Source organism: Chlorocebus sabaeus, chromosome 16, assembly GCF_047675955.1.
Source record: "Chlorocebus sabaeus isolate Y175 chromosome 16, mChlSab1.0.hap1, whole genome shotgun sequence".
Lineage (NCBI taxonomy): Eukaryota > Metazoa > Chordata > Mammalia > Primates > Cercopithecidae > Chlorocebus > Chlorocebus sabaeus.
Window position 1 is genome coordinate 40163585 of NC_132919.1, and position 21000 is coordinate 40184584.

General features: G+C 43.0%; 1 protein-coding gene across 2 annotated transcripts in view; it reads left to right on the forward strand.

Annotated features, from left to right (window-relative positions):
* MKS1 (MKS transition zone complex subunit 1) overlaps positions 1–21000 on the forward strand; it is a 44621-nt gene that overhangs the window by 8362 nt on the left and 15259 nt on the right. For both annotated transcript variants that reach the window (XM_008011324.3, XM_008011326.3), the window contains exon 4: positions 20208–20269. The gene's annotated coding sequence lies outside the window, so the exon portion shown is untranslated. The remainder of the gene's footprint in view (positions 1–20207; positions 20270–21000) is intronic.

The window sequence follows — 21000 nt, forward strand, 5'->3', positions numbered from 1 at the left end:
CACAGCTGTGCCCCAGCCTGCCTGGGAAGATTCCAGCTCATGGATTAACCCCTTCGCCATGAGCTTTAACTCGAACGCAAGTCTTTAGAGTAAATTTTGTGCAGCTTTGTTTTCTGATGAGGGTCTTCATTGGGCTTAGTGGAGCAGACCCCGTATGTCTTCTGAGGAGATTCTGGCTCCAGCCTGGGGAGATGGAATGATTGTGTGTGTAGAACATGGTCCTGAGAGGCTCCTCAGTTTTCACAAGAGCGCATGGGCTCTCCCTGCAGCACGGCATTCACTGGTAGAATCCAGAAGCACACTAGGGAGAGCAGCCTCAGGTTGCCCCCCCGCCACGTCTCCCCAAGGCTCAGCTCCCAGAGAGAAATTCTGGAGCTCTGCCTGACAGATTTCCCCACTTGTCTTGCAGACCCTCTCCAAATCATCTCCCCTTGGAATAGGCCAGACCAGGAGAACTCTGTATCTGGATCAGGTCATTTCAGCCTCTTTCACCCCGTCTGCCTCCAATTTTTCCCTTGAATAATTTGTATCTTGTTGGATGTACTTTTTGTAAGCTAACTCTAGAGAAAAGGCAAGGCATGAATAAATACCTCTCTGGCCAAGATTCTCTGTTACTTCTCCCTACCCCAAGATGAGTTCTCAAACAGCTTGACCTCTCAGTGGGCTCTTGTCCTTAGAGTTGTATGGCCCCCAGGAGAAAGATATTCTGTGACCTCCTATCCCTCTGTCACCATATTTTGCAGCTTCAGGGGACCCATTGCAGGGTTCATTGAGTTAGCAGAAATCTGCCCTTCAGACAAACAGAGATGATGATTTTGGAGGAAAAGGTATCATTGACTTTAAAAAACAAATTGTGATTAAAAAAACATGGCCAAGTGTGGTAGTTCATGCCTGTAATCCCAGCACTTTGGGAGGCCAAGGTAGCAGATCACTTGAGGTCAGGGTTGGAGACCAGCCTGGCCAACATGGTAAAACCCTGTCTCTATTAAAAATACAAAAATTAGCCAGGCGTGGTGGCATACACTGGCAATTCCAGCTACTGGGGAGACTGAGGCAGGAGAATTGCTTGAACCTGGGAGGTGGAGGTTGCAGTGAGCCAAGATTGCACCACTGCACCCCAGCCTGGGTGACAGAGTGAGACTCCATCTCCAAAAAAAAAAAAAAAAAAGAAAGAAAAAACCAAAAACCCAAAAAAACCACATAGCATAAAATTTAGCATCCTAGTCACTTAAACTATGTAGTACTATAATGTCAGGTATATTCACATGTTGTACAATGGATCTCTAGAACATTTTCATCCTGTAAAAACTGAAACCCTATACCCATTGAACACCAACTCCCTATTTCCCCTTCCCCCCAGCTCCTGGCAACCACCACATCATTGATTTTTTTAAGACGGCTGTGGGCACAAGCATTCATTATGTTGTTCTTTGAATGACTAATGCATTTCATAATAAATGACAAACACAAGGTAAAAAATTAGTCCATTTTTAAAAGAGGCATCATCTGAGACAGCCTGAGGAAGACAAGATCATAGAAGAAGATATGAAAGTTGAGAAAATTAAACAGGAACTAGTACTTAAGTACTCATTTCTCCTCTCCTCTTCTTTGGGACCCCCTTCATGCTCTCCTCACTGGAAAGTGGAGGAGTGGGGACTTCAAGGCCACAGATAAATTATTTTCCCATGTCTTTGGCAATGTTCTGGGTGGGTGTGAAGGAAGGGTGTGAATAAAAATCAGAGCCAGGTACATACAAGGTCATGTCACTGAAAAGGGGGTGTGCAAAAAGGTTCTAGAGGGACACTGTCTGCAGCCAGAACCACGCAGGGCAAGAGGGCATGGAGCTTCACAGTGTAAACGGCCAACAAGAGGCTTCTGTGATGTGTGGATATTTATCTGCATTCTTATCAACATGGTGAGTGCAGAAACCATTTCCCAAGCCCTTTGGTTTGCAGCAAAGCCTGGAGCCTTCCCTGGGACATGAAGCACTATCTGGAGACAGAGCCACAGCCTTTGCCCCTCAAATGCCAGGCCGGTCCACAATCCCATGCCTCCACTCATGCTCTTCCCCATACTATACCCTCTCTGCCTAATAAACTCCTATCCATCCTTCAACACCCAGACCAAATGCCACCTTCTCTGTGAAGTTTACCAGTTTTCTCCAGGAAAAGTTAGATCGTTCTTTTTTCTGTCCTCCCACAGTATTTCATCCATATCTCATATTACGGTCTTCACATCTGTTTCCCCTATCAGGCCATGAACTCCCGAAGGGCTCCATCTTATGTATTTGTTTTCCAGGACCTAAGTATGTCAATATATAATAGGTGTTGGGTGCATGCTGAATGAATGAAACTCCTAGAGCAGAGAAGTTCGGCATCTGGAGGTTGCAGAGGGAGAGGGCAGAGATGGTCTCTCGGCAAGCCTCTCACACTGTAATGTGCCTACTAATCACCTAGAGATTGGGGTAAATGCAGATTCTGACTCAGAAAGTCATAGGAGGGGCCTGAAAATCTGCACTTCCCGTAAGCTGCAGGTGATGATGATGTTGCTGGTCTGTAGACCACACTCTGAGTACCAAGGCCTTCCAGACTTTGGTTCTCAATGTTGCTGAGCAGTCACCAAAGAGATGGGGGAAGGCCTGAGAAGGGATGAAGTCAGTGAGATTCTCTTCCATGACTGGAAAGAGCCCTGTGGAGGGTGGTGGAGTGAGCCAACAGGAAAGCCATAATTCTTGCCCCATCACCCATAGGAACACTCTCTTGATCTTTTGAGTGACTCCAAGATCAGGATGAGAATGAAGAGATAGCTCTTATCAAGCCCTCTAGAGCAGAAATAATCTACTTCAACCAAAAGATTTGAGGCACACAATTGCATCAAAAACAAATATGATTTAACCATCCCATTCTCCCAAAATGAAGCCTGCCTAGTACTGCTGCAAACAGGTCACACACCTGCTTGAGAGCCAGGTGTCCACAGGGCACTTCAGACAGCTAGGACTGGGAAAACTAGATGGCCGGATCTGCTGCAGATGGCAGGCATGAGATGCTGGAAATGAGATGAAGACCTGACAGCTCCGGCTCAGGGAACCCCTTAAAACACTGCAAAATGTCCATTATAGTGGAGAGGCCAGATTTCATCAAACTGCCTCAAGAATAGCACAGGGAGCACCATTTTGTCAATGTTTTTCCCCAAATTCCCATATGATTCTGGACACATTAAATTGCTTAGATCTCAGTTCCTAAGCAGGGTGGATAAGAGAGGTCTATGGTACCTTCCAGCCCTAAGAGTCTATGATTCTGTGACATAGTTTTCAGACACAGAAAAGCCTTTTTCCCCCACAGTGGTTGGGGGAGGCTTAATTACATTCTCTCATATACCAAACAAGGGGAGTGTGCCATGGGGTGGCTAAAGCTGGCACCAGAAAATGCCTGATAGAGCCAAGTCCAAATCCAGTGCTAAGCTTTCTGAGAATACATTAGGAAATTTCATCATTAACTTTGCAGAAACCAGGAAAGATGAAAGTTGAAGAGTCTTACCTGCCCGGTGCCTTGTCTTTTCGCAGCAGCCAGGGAGTTGCTCTGCTTGGAGGAGCTGGTCTTTTATACCTTCCAGCAAGAATGTACTTCTGGGAAAGGCCCAGACGGAAAAATTTTGGTGTGGCTTGGAGGAGACGCTGAGGCTTAGCAGGAAACACCATGTGACTCTGGGCACATGCACCAGGAAACTGCAGAATGGCAGGGATTGGTTGATGCAATACCACTGACTGTGGGTGAAGCAACTCCTCTTTCCATCTTCCAACTTAAATGCATGATCCTGATCTAGTCCTGGAAGGCAAAGCTGCACACCCTGAGCACATTTGTCCCTCTTAAACTCCTAATGGGATCCGAATAGCTCTTAGAATTATGAACAATTATCAGGTAGATGCAAAAGGAATTGCAAAAACCGCAATTACTTTTGCACCAACCTAAATGGTTCTCCTCCCCATTCATATATTCGCTGCCCTTTGATCCTTCCCTTACTTTCCACCCAGTTTACCATGGAATCCAATGGATTCATCTTTTGGATTTAAAATGATTAATAAACATTAATTTTTTTTGGTCAAAATTTCAAAATACTTTTGGCCACCAAAGGGTGAGAAGAGCCCTAAGCTTGTCATTAGAGGTTACAGTCCCTGCCTCTGCCATTGTATGGCTCTAGGCAAGTCACTTCACCTTCTGGTGTCTCAAATTTTCTAATAGTGAAATCAATGGTTGGTTTTGGTGATTATTATGATTTATGACTTCATGCCTTCTATAGGGTGGCCCATTAAAAAACTCCAGTATCTGGGAGGCCAAGGTGGGTGGATCACTTGAGTTCGAGACCAGCCTGGTCAACATGGTGAAACCCCGTCTCTATTAAAAACACAAAAATTAGCTAGGCATGGTGGTGCATGCCTGTAATATTTTAGCAATAGCTACCTGGGAGGCTGAGGTAGGAGAATCACTTGAACCTGGGAGGCAGGGGTTGCAGTGAGCCAAGATCATGCCATTGCACTCCAGCCTGGGTGGCAGGACGAGACTCTGTCTCAACAAAACAAAACAAAACAAAACCACCACTATCCTATAAATTATTGACCTAAAGCTCAAGTATAATGCTACATACCTTTCCTACCTCAATGACTTTGGAAATTTAAGCTCATTAGATTCATACAAGAAGGAAATAGGAAGATTCTGAGAAAACAAAATTTCATGAGAGTGTATTTTACAGACAGACAATTTAAAACATAATAAGCCTCTTTACGAAATCATACTCTGAGTTGAAAATACTCTGGGAGCAACTGTCAAAAATGTATCAACCCCAAACCAAACTTCTTGGTTCACCTTCAAAAAAGTGATATTTCCTTTCTCTAGATGATGGAATATATCTAAAAACTGCTTCTCTTGTGATGAATCCAGGCAAATGAGCTGGGCATCTCAGAAGAAGGCAGGTGTCCAGGAGAGGTGTGTGAGACATCAGGCTCTTCTTGTTTTCTTTGAAACACACTTCATCTCCTTAGCCAAGTATTGTTTCTTTGTCTGATCATTCCCTGAACTTTGGCACATGCTTCTCAAGGTTCTTGCCTCTGAGTTTTATGCTTAATGTGTTCAGGAAGTTGTGTCATTAGGCAGATCTTGACCTAGTTGGTTCTGAATAATTTGAAGATGGAACTTCCTTTTAGAAGACCCTATGGGATAACATTGCTTCCTATGTACAAAATACAGTGAGTTATGGAGTCAGGGTAACAGCAAAATACAGGTCTGATCATTCCTGAGTTTTATCATGTTATGACATGATACAATATGTCCTAGATTTGGTCTTTCTGTAATGGGTCAAATAGGATGGGGCAGTGTCAACTCCAGCCCAGTAAGATCCTTCCTTGATATTGGCGTGAAGCACACCTGGAGGCAGTCAATCTGACAGTGACATGCCTATTGTCCTATAGCTAATTTTTATTTTAGAGCTTTGCTGACATGTGATGACATGTTGTCATGGGTTTATCTCAGTCTAGTCAAATCTGTAGCACAGGTAGATGTCTTCCCATGTGGGAATGGCAAATTGGCCTGAGAAATGAAGAATGGAAGGCAGAAAGTCCAGGAGAAAGCCAAAAAGGCCAATAGCTTCTCATATGTCAGTGCAGAGTCCAAGATATTTTAGCAATAGCAGCAGCAGCAGGGAGTACCCAATGAAGATAAGGTCTATTGCTGGCACATGGCAGTACACACATCCACACACATACACAAACATGCATGCACACTTCCCAGAAACACAGTTTATAAATGAGACTGATTTTGGACATAGCTGGCTCACCTCTGTCGCCTTCTAGAATTAGAATGCTGCACGCTGCATACACAACCTTTGGTTGATCCAAAGGATACTCGTGGTCAGTAACACAGCGACCGATCTGTTTGTGTAAGGTGATTGTAGCTCTCACACTGGGCCCATGTCAGGTGCCGTCTCCCATGGGCGCGCAGCTAGTCCCTTCCTTAGCTGTCTGTTTTCACCCTTGTCTGCTGGCTTGGCTGTCATTCATAGCTGGGCAGGGTTTTTTTTGTTTTGTTTTTTTCTTTCCTGACTCAAATGCATTTCCTTTTGTTGGTTTCCTAGAACACCAAACAAACACTTCTTGTCCCAAGGATGGCTTTATATGCCCATGTTTACCCCTTTTGGGATTCATCCACTAGTTCTACCCCAGAGAAGGGAGGAACCCAGGCACTCTGGCTTAAGCTGTCCCTGGTCTCTGGAGGGGTGTGCAGATGGCAGAGCTTCTCTGAATGGTGTCCCGGGGCAGCATGAGCTGTTGGAAGGGATGGGGACATTGCCAGGCAGCCCCCGTTGGAGAGAGGAGGGATTTGTAGATGAGAAAAGAAATATTTGGGATGGGTTGTATGTCTCCCTAGCAGACAGGAGGAGGCTGTGTTATCTTCTCCTAGTTTTTTCTTTCTTTCTTTCTTTCTTTCTTTCTTTCTTTCTTTCTTTCTTTCTTTCTTTCTTTCTTTCTTTCTTTCTTTCTTTCTTTCTTTCTTTTTTTTGAGACAAGGTCTCACTCTGTCACCCAGGTTGGAGTGCAGTAGCGTGATCACCAATCAGTGCAAGGGCTCAAGCCATCCTCCCACCTCAGCCTCCCAAGTAGCTGGGACTACAGGTATGTGCCACCATTCCCTACTAGTTTTTAATTTTTTGTAGAGACAGATGTTCTCTACTAGTCCCTATGTTGCCCAGACTAGTCTAGAACTCCTGAGCTCAAGTGATCCTCCTGCCTGGGCCTCCCAAAGTGCTAGGATTACAGGCATGAGCCACCGAGCCCGGCCTCCTGGTATTTTTTAGTGGTAGAATTGATCTGATGCTTGGTGGCTTCTGAGATTGGCATAACATAAGGGTTCCAACTGGCAAACCTATGATCAATGAATTTTTCCAATTAGCCACAGCATGCCGGGACTGAAGGGCTTCCCTGGGAACCAGCCTGGTGGGTGGGCAGAGTGCTGTCTCTTCCTTCTCTTCATTAATGGAAAGTCTTTTTTTTTTTCAGTTAACGCCATTCACCCATTTCCCCTCAGTGTTCCCTCTTTCCCTGTTCCTCTTAAATACTCACTGAGCACCTAATAGTATGTGCTTCTGATTTTTTTCTTACTCCTAATCCTCTCTCTTCCTAATTAGTTGATAAATTATGAATTTTAATAAGTTTGCTTAAGCAAAAAAGCTGTCAGATCTGTTCCCTGCCTTGGCAGGGTAATGTAGGCATAGGGCTGGGAAAGGGGACAGACCCCAATGGAGCAAGACAATCTGACCCAGAATAAATCCTGAGTTGCTCAGAGTAGAGATGGGGCAATAAACCAACTCCCACTTAAGCTACAAATAAACACAGTATTTTAAACAAAAAACAATCTTGATTGCTATTGTTATTCTGTGAGTGGTCTGATGATATGCTTTGTGATACGTCCATAAAGAAAATATCATGCCAATAAATGCCCTGTTTCTCAAGCAAGCAATCATGTATATGTGTGTGTGTATGTGTTTGCACATGCACGTGCATACAGATGTGACAAAGCGACTAGCAAAAATGCAAGGAGCACTGGATTATTAAAACTCAGCAAGCCTGGCTCTAGTCCTAGCTTGCTAGTCAGCAGCATGTGACATTGGGGAAATTACTGTTTATTCAGAGGCCTCAGTTTCCTTCTCTGGAAAGAGTAATGGGTCCACTAAGTAATTGTGTTGGTTCCCTTGGGCTGTGATGTTTAGAATTCAATTGTGGATCAGTAGACCTTGTAGGTCCCAGTGCCGGTCAGCTTCTGCCTCATTGTACAGTCTTGTACACATTACACACCCTCAGGTTCTCTTTATATAAAAGGGGGATGAGAATCCTATGTTCTCACTCTTAGGACCAGCTGGGATGGGGTAGGAGGACAACTATCCCAAAGGCTGTTTCTTCTTAGTTCTGAGGGACAACCAGAAACAAAAGAACAAGAAAAATCTTGTTGAGAAAGAAGAAAAATTCTGCTGGGAATGTGATCGTTCTCTCAGTCACTCAAGTTGGAAACCAGGGAGACACCCTGGGTACTTTTCTTTTTTCTTTTCCTCTTTTCTCTTCCTTCCTCCCATCTTCTTGGTCACCGAATCCTGTTCATTTTTCCTTCATAAATCTCTTGCAACTGTGGCTTCCTTGACTTCCCCACATTCTGGTTCTGCCCTGCCCTGAATTTCCCCCTTTTTTTTTTTTTTTTTTTTTTTGAGACAGAGTGTCACTCTATTGCCCAGGCTGGAGTGCAGTGAAAATATCTTGGCTCACTGCAGCCTCTGCCTCCTGAGTTCAAGTGATTCTCCTGCCTCAGCCTCCCAAGTAGCTGAGACTACAGACTTGCGCCACCATGCCCAGCTAATTTTTTCTATTTTTACTAGAAACAGCGTTTTACCATGTTGGCCAGGCTGGTCTTGAATTCCTGACCTCAGTTGAACCACCCACCTTGGCCTCCCAAAGTGCTGGGATTATAGGTGTGAGCCATTGCGCCCGGCCCCAATTTCTGTAATTGCAAAAAAATTACAATTATTTTGCTCCAATGTCAGCCTTCTCACTGGTCTTCCTGAGTCTGCCCCAAAACCGCATGTCCCTTTACGGTAGTTTTCTGTACACAGCACCCCACTACCCATAGGACAAGGTCTTAGGTATTAGCCAAGGCCCTATATTGCCTAAGCCTGTATCCATCCCAGCCTATCACATATTGCGCCTTTACCCAAGCTTTTTGTTGCAGCCAAGTAAACTATTCATTCCCTGACATGCCATGCACATTCCTGACCCTCTGTCTGTTCGTCTGCCATTCTCCATACCTGACTCGTTTGCTCCCTTCTTGTCCAAGTCCAATATCTAGCTCAAGCCTTCTCTTCTCCATGAAGCTATCATTGTCTGCCAAGCTCCAGAAAGCATTGCACACTAATTCTTTTTCTCCCCTTTGCTTTTCCTATTTATTGTCTCTATGCATCTTTCCTCTTACCCAAATTAAATCGGAAACTTCTCAAGAGCTGTAAATTACATTGTGCAATCAATAAGATTTGCTTTGATGGTAAAGATGATGACACTGGTGTAAAAATTTCCTTGGCTTAATTCAGTCATTCAAGTCCAAGTTCTTGACTGTCAGTTCTAAAGCTGTCTCTGAAGACCGTTTTCTAGCCTGAATGAAATACTGCACTAAAGTGTAGCTAGGGCTGGGTGTGGTGGCTCACACCTATAATCCCAGTATTTTCAGAGACTGAAGCAGGAGGATCCCTTGAGGCCAGGAGTTCAAGGTTACAGTGGGCCATGATAGTGCCACTGTACTCCAGCCTGGGTGACAGAGCAATACCCTGTCTCTTAAAAAACCTTAAAAATAAAATTTAAAAAAATGTAGCTAGAAGGAATAATTTCTGAATTTTTCTCTTTTCTCTTCTATTTTCCTTGATTTAGAGCCCCCACTGCCCATCACAAGCTGGAAAGGAACAGAGAGAGCCAAGAGATCATAATGAACGACTGAATCTTGTCTCATTTACAGTTGGGAGAAAATAGCAGTTCAAGCCCCCTTTTCCAAACCTAAGATGGAACTTCAATGCCTATTTCCCAGATGCTGAAAGAATCTTTTAGAAGCAACAGAACTCATGCTTGCTTCGCGCCCAGGCTTGCGAAGCTGCCTTCTTAGGTGTCTATGCTGGAGGGAGGCTGGGGTCCTGAGTAGGGGCCCCAAGAAGGCGTCCTGCCCTGCTTGCTGACTAACCCACAGGTCGGGGCAGGCTGCAGGGTATGTGCTCCCTAGGACTTACTGTAAATGGCTGAATTCTCACTACTTCCCTCCTGGGGCTCCGCCCTGATGATTTTGGGGTACATGAGGATAATAGATGCTCTGGAAGATTGTGGTGGAGGCTGGAATGGAGTGAAACGCTCAAACAGTCTCTGTCTGTGATGGGATTCCTTCCACTCTGGTGGGAACCTGGGGAGGGTGAAGTGGTAATTGCCTCTCACTCTTCTCACAATGCTAAGAAGGGGACAGAGGCCGGGGAGAGGAAGTGAAAGAATCTTCACCATCCTACTCTCTTCAAATGAATACAGGCTTTCCAAGAGGCCGAAAGAGTGCACTGTAGAATGTGCTTCCACTCAGTGAGCAACACGGTCTCTGATATGCCTCTAACAAAAGATAATTGTGACCAGGTACCCCTGAAGGAAACTGAGATTCTAAAATTTCTTTGATATCTTACTTTTTTAAGAGAAAAATTTTTATTTTGGAATAATTTTGGATTTATCATATTATTACAAAGATAATACAGAGTTTCTGAACACTCCATACCCAGTTTCCATTATGATTATCTTATTTTACAATGGTACGTTTGTCACAATTAATAAAGCAATATTGTTACATTATTATTAAGTAAAAGGTCAATATCTTACATTTTAACTTTCAAATTCATGCTTTTATGTCCCACTCAATAACTTATCTGTTTGCTTTTATACAAAAATTTAAAATTTACTTCACAGCAACCTACAATGGACACTCCAGGAACGTGAGCCAAATGTAACCTGTGCTCTGTGTTTTCTGGGCCACTACGGTGTTCGCTGGGTCCAGCTTGGGCCACCGAGAGTGAGTTCAGAGTGGAGTTGGAAGGAAATCTCATAGTGCCCTGATGACTCTGCTCGGTGGCTGTAACCCCAAGGGTCACTCAGTCTCTGAGCCTCGGCTTCCTCTTCTGGCAAGTGGGAGTAGGAGCAGCAGCCTGCCTCACAGGATGCCATGAGGATAAGCTGGGCTCAGGCATGCCGACACGTAGAGCATGATTCACACAAAGTGATTAGCATCAGGAGCATCCCTGAGACAGGAAGGTGAGCAGTGACTTCAGCACGAGCTGGTTCTTGAGACGTCATGCTTTCACCCTGCCAGCCTCCTCTGAATCTCCACTTCCAATCCTGAGGAGGGTCAGAAGCTGAAACTGAAAAAGGAAATGGCTTCAACCCCACGTCCTCATGGCTGGGTTGCATGCCACAGACAGGGGAGACAGAAAGGAAAAGTTTCTTTTTTTGGCTTCTGCTGCTGGACATTCTCTCTGTCCTGGTGACTGTGTGGCTCTGCAATGAGCTGCTTGCTATCTAATGGGAAGAAAAAAGGAGGTGATGGGGGCCATGGCACCACCCTATCCCCCAAGGAGCCAGCTCTAGTTTTGCCCTCTTTTGGTCACATGGATTTGAAATAGTCCATCTTCAGCCTGAGGACAGCAGCTGGCCCAGGCAGGGTTTCTGCTCTTGAACTCGGCAACCTAGGCTAGTTGCTCTCACCTCTCTGAAGTCCCTGTGGACCCGGCTACTGCATAGCTGATGATGTTTGTCTGCTGAAATAAAGCCTAGCAGAATTTTCTAGCCTGACAGCTGAAAACCAGCCTACATTGCTTATAGTAACTCATGTTTTTTCTTTTCCCTTCTTGCTACAGATTTTAGGAGGCCCATTTTGACCTCAGTACCTGGCCCCACATGAGGTGATGGCCCCACTGTTAGCTTTCCGTGTCTAAACTCTGAAAATTTGCCCTGAATTTGGATCCAGTGCCTGAGGCACTGCCACTCCTGGCAGTTTAATCATGGTCCTTACTGGATTTCACATCCTACAAATTCAACTGGCCCTTCTAACCCCTGCAGTGGGGTAAAAGTCCAGCCTCTCCCTCCAGCCCCAAGTTCTAAAACCTGGCGCCGGCCCACCTTCATGAACCCTCCCATTTGCGGCTATGTCAAAAGAGAAAATGATGAATGGGCAAGAAAAACAGAAACTGATTAAATCTGCCTGAGATTCTGACCTCCTAGAACTTATAAAATCTGTGGCAATAAAACTTTACAGCCTCAGATTAGGGATCTGCAATTCCCTGCTTACAGCTGCAATGAGAGCAAGAGACCATGACCTAACAGACTCAATTGGGACGATTCCCGTTTGTGGGATGTTTTCGATGCATCACACAATCCTAGATTTCCTTGCTATTTTTATCTTTTGAAACATTCTCCAAGAAATCTAATGTGGAAGTTCCTTTTTTTTTTTTAACATAATTATGTTGTTTCACTTCAAGTTGATGGAGTTCTAGAAATCATTAATTAGGCTACTGTAAGAGGGCAATGTAATTCCAATCTGCAAAAATACAGGAAATGTTAATTCTCTAGAAATGGAGTTAAGCATAGATCTAGGACTCATAAATAACAGGGCAATGTTTTGACCCTGGTGATATTTGCCAAGTAAATACAGCAAGGGGATTTTAGTCAGCCTGGCTTTGCCTCATCCTGATTTATATTTGTCTGATTCTTTAAAAAAGTAAGCTTAGAGTTTGAACAACATTTAAGAAGCCTCTGGTTCAGTGATTCCCAAAGGCTAATCTGAATCAGTGGAAAGCTTGGGAAAAATACAGGCATCCAGACTCTGCTCCTGGTCTACAGAATTCCAGCTCTGGCATTGGAGTTGGAGAACCTTTATTTCTAATAAATCTCCTGGGTGAGTCTGACATACAGGCAGATTTGGAAACTACTAATCTAGCTGAACTTTCTACCCTCTGTAGGATTCCCCACTACATCTTTGTTCCTCGAGGTGTGGTCCAAAGTCTTACAGCATTGGAATATTCTGGGAGGTACTCAGAAATACAGAATCTCAGGCCCCACCCAGATGTACCAAATCAGAATCTGCATGTTCACAAAATCCCCAGGTCATATTTATTTACATTAAAGCTGACAGATGGTCATCAAGTCACTGCTTGAACACTTCTGGGGTTGGGGAGCTCAGTATTTACATGGCAACCTGCTTCACTGCTGGGAGGCTCTAATTATCCAGCTCTTTCTTATATTAAGTTCACTCACTCATTCATGCATTCATTCTACAAATATGGGCAGACTCTAAAAAGTTGACCAAGATGACATAGTCACATGATCATATTTCAGCCATTTTTAAATTGCAGTTCATAGGCAGAGAGAACCCTTTTTTTTCTTTTTCAGACGGAGTCTTACTCTGTCACCCAGGCTGGAGTGCAGTGGCGTGACCTCGGCTCACTGTAACCTCCGCCCCCTGGTTCAAGCAATTCCCCTGCCTCAGCCTCCCGAGCAGCTAGGATTACAGGCACCTTCCACCGCGTCCAGCTAATATTTGTATTTTTAGTACAGACGGGGTTTCACCATCTTGGTGGTCTTGGCTAGGTTGGTCTTGTACTCCTGACCTCGTGATCCACCTGCCTCAGCCTCCCAAAGTGCTGGGATTACAGACGTGAACCACCATGCCTGGCCAAGAGAGAACCTCCTTTAACAGAGATGTATTTTCTTCTTTGTTTTCACATAGCCCAGTGTGAAACTAAGGGCCTGTCTCTTGTAGAACATTACTGAGGGCTGTAAGAAGTTGGTAACACAATCCAACATCCTGAATTTTCCCCACCATCCTCCAAATGCAACAGCCTGCATAGTATATGGTCCCCATTCCCAGGCACATCAGCGTAACTCCTTGATATCCGAAGTGTGGTCCACGGCTCAGCAGCAGTGGCATCACCTGGCATCCTAACAAGCCTGCATTCTCTCAGGAATGCAGACTGTTAGGAATGCAGACTCTCAGTTCCCACCAAATCAGGATCTTCATTTGAACAAGATCCCCAGGTGATTTTTTTGCACATTAAATTTCAAGAGGCAGAGAAACCAGTTCTATTTCACAATCCTTAAACAGGATCGCTAACTTTCTAGCTCAGGATCAAGCCCTATCTCTTCAGCCAATTCCATCAAGTATAAGCCTGTTAATTGCAGGATGCCTACTTCCAGGCACACATTCCGTATTACTTAGCATGTGTTTGCTGCGTCCAGGTCACCAACAAACTAGCTTAAATTGGCTTAACTAATAAGGCAAATTTCAAATTGAATGCTGGCCACATGGATGGTGATTATACGATTTGTTCCATATTTGTGTTGCTGTTGTTGGCGTAATTTTTTTTAGTCGTGGTAAAATACACATAATATAAAATTTACCATCTTAACCATGTTTAAGTGTACTGTTCACTTTTGCCAAGTATCACATTGCTATGCAACCAATAATTGTTCCATATTTTTTGATCATTTGAAACAAACAAACAAAAAAAACACACCTCTAACAAGAATCCAGGGATAGGATAGACTTCAGGGTTGACTTACTTCAGTGGGCCTGGCTTCCTTCACCCTACAGTTCTCCTGGCTTTGCCTCCTCTCAGCTTCAACTCCGTCCTTCCCTTGCAGGCAAAATGACACACAACCCTCTGCAGGGGAAGGCAGAGAATCTCACAGAAGAGAAAGAGTAGCTTTCCCAGAAATCCTGGCAAGCCTTTTCTTACATCTCACTGGTCTGAATTGGAACATGTGCCTGTTCCTTAATTGGCAAAGAGATTTTATGGGTCATCAGATTATTGCTCTAGACAGATCACTTGGCTTTAGGGTGGGGAAGAGTTGGAGGGTAGGACTGGAGAGAGGAAGGTCAGGAGGCACCCTGTTGCAATGATGAAGGTAGGAACTAATGGTATCCTGGAACGAGGTAGTCCTGGTGGTCCTGGAGGTGGAGACAACAGCTTGGGGCCACCAAGTGCGGGTACCCAGAAAGGTTGTCACACTGGCCCTTTGCCCTCACTGGTGGAGGGCAGCTGCCCCACGTGATGAGGCAAGGGGCCAACTGAACTGTTAACACATCACTGTCCGTGGACGGTGGAACTAAAGGAGCACTGTAACAACCCTCTGGGCCTTTGGGATTTTGGGCATCCTTAGTTGGGTGCCTCTGTAGGCCCTGCATGGAGGTTGCTCCTGTGTTGGCACTTGGAGTGGCTGGTTGGACCCCACACTCACTCACTCATGTGCTCCCTCCTGCAAAAGGTTGAGCATGGTGGGCTGAGTAGAGGGGGTACCCCTGCCGTGAGTCCAGTGAAGGGGCTGAGAAAAATCCTGCATCAGTTTTAATACAGTTGAGACAAAATACACCCATGCCCCAGCACACAGCTTTGCATTTCCTGTTTCATCTGCCTGGAATGCTCATTCTCCAGATATCCACATGGCTCATTTCCTCACCATCTTTGAGTACTTGCTTAAATATCACAGTCTTAGTTAGTGTTTCCAGATTTCCCTTTTAAAAAATGTCAAACTCTTCTTTTTCTACAATACTTTTTTTGCTTTTTTGAGACATGGTCTCACTCTGTTGCACACGCTGGAGTGCAGTGGCACGACCATGGCTCACTGCAGCCTTAAACTCCTGGACTTAAGCAATCCTCCCACCTCAGCCTCCTGAGTAGCTACAACTATAGGCATGCACCACCATGCCTGACTAATTTTTTTTTTTTTAATTTGTGTAGAGACAAGGTCTTGCCATGTTGCTTAAGCTGGTCTTGGCCTCAAGCAATCCTCTTGCCTGGGCCTCCCAAAGTGCTGGGATTATAGGCGTGAGCTACTGTGTCTGGCCTTCCTCTCATAATTCTTATTATCTTTGTTTTCTGTTGCTTATAACAGAATGCATGAAACTGGGTATCCTTATAAAGAAAAAGAGTTTCTTTCTCACAGTTCTAGAGGCTGAGAAGTCTGAGGTTGAGGGGCCACTCTGGTGAGGGCCTTCTTCCTGGTGGGGACTCTCCTTAGAGTGGTGCAGCGTATCACATGGCGAGGGGCTGAGCGTGCATGTGCCAGCTCAGGTCTCTCCCGGTTCCCCTCCCATGATAACCCATTAATCCATCAGTTGATTAATTCATTAATCCACATTGGGGATTAAATTTCAACATGAGTTTTGGAAGAGACATTCAAACCATAGCATTATTCTTCCTTGCTTTATTTTTCTTCGTGGAACTGACCGCCATATATTGTACTATGTTTTACTTTTTTGTTTGTTTACTACCCCAACCATAATGTAAATTTCATGAGGTCAGAGACTGTTTAGTATACTACATATTCCAAGACCATCAAAAAACAATTTTTTGAATAAATTAAGTGAATTAATTAATGAATTATGGCACTAACTCTTAACTACCACATCTTGTAGTCTCTGACAGGATTGCTGAGAATTCTTACTCAAAGCAATTTCAATGAACCACCTAATTTCAGTTCTAATAGCTGGAGCCAAATGATTCTTTTGAGACAAGAGCCAAAATCTTGACTTAAAATTATTGGGTAAATATGAATGTATACTTTCAAAATCTCACTGACGATTTAGAAAAAGTCAGTGGGCTATAATGAGATCAAACTTGAAAGAATCTTATAGTTGGTGGAAAGTTCTGGAAAAAGAAAAAGAGAAGACTGGCTTATTAGAATTTGCTGAAGAGATTAATTTCTTTGTGATTTCCAGGAGAATACCCAAGAATGGGAGGACCATGGAAGGTGGATTGTAAAATCCCTGCATTTCTAAAAAATTGAATCCTCTTCTTGGAGGGGGAGGAGCCATAGGAGCCAATATTATCAGTGTCCTACTATTTAAAACACTGCTATTGACCCAAGTCTTGACACATCACTGAAGACCTGAGCTAACCTGTTGGACACTGTAGGGAAAACAGGGCTGCCCAAGATAAAGCAATTAGTTATCAGAAGCTTAGTATGTTTCTCTGGAAAAGACATTTGAGATCTGGCTAGGATATACAAGTGACCTGCTTCAGAGGCTCAGTTCCTGGGTAATGCTGAACTATTTTATTCTCCTACTGATTCTGGTAACGTCAACATGGTAGTCTCACTTGTTCTACCTGTTGACACACTGCCTGGAAGGGGCCTGGGAATAAGCAGGGATACTCATGATTTTAGTGCCTAAGTTGGCCTAAGTTTAGCCCCACTCCCATCCAATGCTCCCTGGGATCACCTCCCCAAAATGTACTTGTAGCAGATGCTGTTGGTGTCCTGTCAAGATCTTTACCAGCTGCTAAGTATGTTGACTGTTAACAGCACATACCCGTACCCATATCAGGATTGTTCTTGGCTGATGGGAGTTACCTAGCCAATAAGTGTCTAAGAGGTTTCATTTTGCTGCTTCTCTGGGAATCAATCAATTCTCCAAGGAGCCCTGATTCTTTTGTAGTGGAGAATGGTCTTTAGAAACCAAGGTCTGGGCACTAGGTATGCTCATTTCTATTGAGAAGTGACTGCTTCTGGGCTGTCTTAGTAGACAGAGCTAGAAGTTCCATGTGTGGATACTAATTCATGCATACACACACACACACACACACACACACACTTCTGACTCTGTCTTTTACATATATTTTTAAAATTTCGTTTTCTTTTCTTTTCTTTTTTTTTTTTTTGTGATGGAGTCTCACTCCGTTGCCCAAGCTGGAGTGCAGTGGCACGATCTTGGCTCACTGCAACCTCCACCTCCTGGGTTCAAGTGATTCCTGTGCCGTAGCCTCCCGAGTAGCTAGGATTATAGTCATGTACCCCCAACCTGGCTAATTTTTGTATTTTTAGTAGAGATGGGGTTTCACCTTGTGGGCCAGGCTGGTCTTGAACTCCTGACCTCAGGTGATCCACCTGCCTCAGCCTCCCAAAGTGGTGGGATTACAGGCATGAGCAACCGTGCCTGGCCTATTTATTATTATTATTTTTATTTCTTAAAAAAAAAAAACTCAACCAAGTGGTATTTATACATATATTTTAAAATATCCATGAATTTTTACTGCTACCTCCAACTCTGATCTAGCATCACAGGGTCCATTCTTGGCTTCACCCCTTTCCTTATTTATAACTTCCTTCTCAGACACAGAAGTGGTACTCATTATCTACCACATATTTGCTTATTTGTTTAGTGCTAGTACGTACATAAGGTAGCTTTAGAATTGCTCACTCAACTCCTCTGAGGAACAAATTTACCCACTAGAGTACAGTGTTTGTGGACAGACCTTTCTGTCTTCATCCTTCAACTTTCAGCCAAAATAGTTTTCCAAAGTTACTTAGGTTGGCTTTTTGCTTCCTCACTCCCTTCAGCATGGTTAGGTGAGTCATCTATAACAGAGTCATTTGTCATAGTCTGCATTCCATTTTAAGTGCTCCTCACAGCTGGGAAACAGCTTAAAATTTACATACAGTAAAATTCGCTCACTGATACGTACTTCTGTAGGTTTTTAGCAAACGCAACAAGTTGTTTAGCATCACCACAGATATAGAACAGTCTCATCATCCCTAAAATTCCCTTACACTGCCCTTTATACTCAATCCCTATCCCCACACCCAATCCTTGGCAAGCACTGATCTATTTTCCATCTCTATAATTTTTCCTTTTTAAAGAATGCCATATCGAATATATTGTATAGTATATAGTCTTTTATGTCTGGTTTCTTTCACTGAGCATAATGATTTTGAGATTCATCCATGTGGTTTTATGTCTCAGCAGTTACTTTGTTTTTATTATGGAGTAGTATTTCATTGTATAAATATTATACAAATTATACAATTTATTTAAACATTTACACATTGATGGACATTTGGACTGTTTCCCATTTTTACTATTATAAGTCGTTATGCACATTTACATATGGGCCTTTTTGTGGACACATATTGTCATTTTTCTTGAGTAAATACTTAGGAGTGAGATGGTTGGATCATATGGTATGTAAATGTTTCACTTTATAAGAAATTTCCAGTTTCCCAAAGTGGCTGTACTATTTTGCATTCTGATAAATAATTATGAGAGTTTCAGTTGCTCCACATCCTCACCAGCATTTAGTATGGTATAACTTTTAAATTTTAGCCATTGTAATAGGTGTGCTGTGGTATCTTATTGTGTTTTTAATATGTAATGTTCTGATGATTAATGATATCAAGTATCTTTTCCTGCGTTAATGTCATTCATATATATTCTCCAGTAAATTGTTCAAATCTTTTGACCATTTAAAAAATAAGATTGTTTGTATTATTATTACTGAGGTGTAAGACTATATATTCCAGATATAAGTCCTTTATCAGATAGGTGTTTTGCAAATATTTTACAGTGTGTCTTGTCTTTTTATTTTCTTGACAGTGTCATTCGAAGAAAAGAAGTTTTGCATTTTGATGACAATTGATTTTTTCTTCTATAGTTTGTACATTTTGAGTCCTAAGAAAATATTCACCCAACTCAGGATCTCAACGATCTGTCCCTATGTTTCTGTCTAGAAGTTTTATTGTTGTAACTATTACTTTTTAGGTCTATGATCCATTTTGTTTCAATTCATTAAATTGTGTAGGGTAAGGAGTTGAATTTTGTTGATCTTTGTATTTGTTTTGCTTATGGATTTATTATTCCAGCATTATTTGTTGAAAATGCTGTCCTTTCTCCATTGAATTACCTTGGGACCTTTGCCAAAAATTGATAGGCTATCTATGTACAGATCTATTTTGGACTCTTTTGTTTTTTTCTTTGAGACAGTCTTGCTCTGTCGCCAGGCTGGTGTGCAGTGGTGTGATCTCGGCTCACTGCAGCCTCCCGGGTTCAGGCAAGTCTCCTGCCTCAGCCTCCGGAGTAGATGGGATTAGAGGTGCATGCCGCCACGCCCAGCTAATATTTGTATTTTTAGTAGAGACAGGGTTTCACCATGTTGGCAAGAATGGCCTTGATCTCCTAATCTCTTGATCCTCCCACCTCAGCCTCCCAAAGTGCTGGGATTACAGGTGTGAGCCACATTGCTCAGCCTATTTTGGACTCTTTACACTGTTCCATCAATCTATATGTCTGTGTTTATGACAATACCACATTGTAGTGATTACTGTACTATTATATTGTCTAGAAATCAGGTCATATAAGTTCTTTTTTCTTTTTCAAAATTCTTTTAACTATGTAACTCCTTTGGATTTCCATGTAGATGTTGAGTCAGCCTGTCAATTCTACAAAGAAACCTGGTGGGATTTTTACTGAGATTTAGATCATCTTGAGGATAATTATTTTAATGATATAGATTCTTCCAATCCATGGACATGTTATAGTACTCTACTTTATCCAGGTCTTCATCTTACCAATGTTTTGACATTTTAAGTGTACAAGGCTTGCACATGTTTTGTTACTTTTCTGTTCTGTTCTTTTTGATGTTACTGTAAGTGGTTGTGATTTTTAAAATTCAAGTTCAAATGGTTTGTTTCTAGTATATAGAAATATCATTGATTTTTGTATATTGACCTTGTATTAGTTCTGCTGGCATTTTTGTAGATTCTTTAGGATTGTTTAGGTTCATATTGTATGTAGATAAACACAATTTTACTTCTTCCTTTTAAATTATGTTCATTGCAGCCTCAACCTCCTCGGCCCACTTGATCCTCCCACCTCAGCCTCCCAAGTAGCTGGCACCACAGGTATGCACCACCAAACCCGGCTAATATTTTATTTTTTATTTTTAGAGACAGGGTCTCCCTGTGTTGCCCCGGTGGGTCTAAACTCTTGGGTCTAAACTCCACTGTGCCTGGCCCAAGCCATTCTTGGTATCAGGGTACAAACTCCTTTGAGAATATGATAAAAGCTATGAACTCTTTCTAGAAAAATCCCCCATTCAGAATTCTAGGATAAGGATTCATAGACTTCTTGAATCTCACTCATGGACCTCAGTTTTAAGAATCCTGGTTCATGCAAATCAAGACCACAGTGTGATACCATCTCACACCAGTCAGAATGGCAATCACTAAAAAGTCAGGAAGATTGTGGTGAGGCTGTGGAGAAATAGGAACACTTTTACACTGTTGGTGGGAATATAAATTAGTTCAACCATTGTGGAAGACAGTGTGGGTATTCCTCAAGGATCTAGAACCAGAAATACCATTTGACCCAGCAATCCCATTACTGGGTATATACCCAAAGAAATATAAGTCATTCTACTATAAAGACACATGCACACGTATGTTTATTGGAGCACTAATTACAATATCAAATACATGGAACCAGCCCAAAAGCCCATCAGTGATAGACTGGATAAAGAAAATGTGGTACATATATACCATGGAATACTATGCAGCCATGAAAAGGAAAGAGATCATGTCCTTTTCAGGGACTTGGATGAAGCTGGAAGCCATCAACCTCAGCAAACAAACAC